Below are 1,188 nucleotides of genomic sequence, written 5' to 3' on the forward strand. Positions count from 1 at the left end.
TCTCAGCTGTCTACCCCGAGGATCGAGGAGTCCCAGCCCCACACCAGCCTCCCCAGCCCAAGTTCCAGTGCCGTGAGGAGAAGTCCTAACATCTTTTGGGGTAGATTGTGGCTGAATGAGGAGGATGGCTATAGTGCCAGGTGTTTCTCGTAAAGGGCCCACATGCAGACTCACTCACTGATGGGCTCACTCACTCTGAGCTCCAGCTCTGGGGCAGCAGCTCAAAAGGTGCCAGGGAAATACGAGGACAAATTAAATTGTCTGGCTATAGGCAAGGACAGAGGAGAGACAGCTTCTTCCCAGACAGAAGTGCTGGCAGAAACCATTGTTCCTGTGTTGAGCCTTCCCTCCATCCAGTGTGCATGCTCAGGCAGATGCCATACCTGAGTCTTCATCAACCTAACACCATTCACCTCACCTTGGTGATTCCCTAGGATCCCACTCCAAAAAATTTACTGGCCCAAGCTGCTTCCAGTCAATTACCATTCAGTTACCTACAAAGGAGTGCCTATAAGACTGTCAGCTGATTTCTCAACAGAAACTTTGCAGGCCAGAAATAGTTGGCATGAAATATTCAAAGTGATGAAAAGGAAGAATCTACAATCAAGATGACTCTACCCAGCAGTGCTATCATTTAGAATCAAAGGACAGAAAATGCTTTCTAGACACAGAAAACTAATGGAGTTCATCATCACCAAACCAGTATTATAGGAAATGTTGGAGGGCTTCTTCAAGAAAAAAAGAAAAAAGGAAAACGGATTTTAAAAAATCAATAATAAAGTGGCAATAACTAAATATCTATCAATAATTACTTTAAATGTAAATGGGTTAGGTGCTTCAATCAAAAGATAGGGTGGCTAAATACATAAGAAAAAAAGACGCTTACATATACGGCCTACAAGAGACTTACTTGGGATCAAAACAGACACACAGACTGAAATTAAAGGGACGGGGAAACTATTTCATTAAAATGGAAACAAAAAAAAGCTGGGGTGGCAATACTAATACCAGACAAAATAGATCTTCAAACTAAGGCTATTATAAGAGACAAAGAAGAACCCAGTAATCCCACTTCTGAGTATTTATTCAAAAAACCCAAAGCAGTACATCAAATGGACATGTGCATTCATATGTTCATTGCAGCATTATTTATAATAGCCAAGATATTGAGGCAACCTTCACATCCAT

The sequence above is a fragment of the Pteropus vampyrus genome, unplaced genomic scaffold (assembly GCF_000151845.1).
Source record: "Pteropus vampyrus isolate Shadow unplaced genomic scaffold, Pvam_2.0 Scaffold858, whole genome shotgun sequence".
NCBI lineage: Eukaryota > Metazoa > Chordata > Mammalia > Chiroptera > Pteropodidae > Pteropus > Pteropus vampyrus.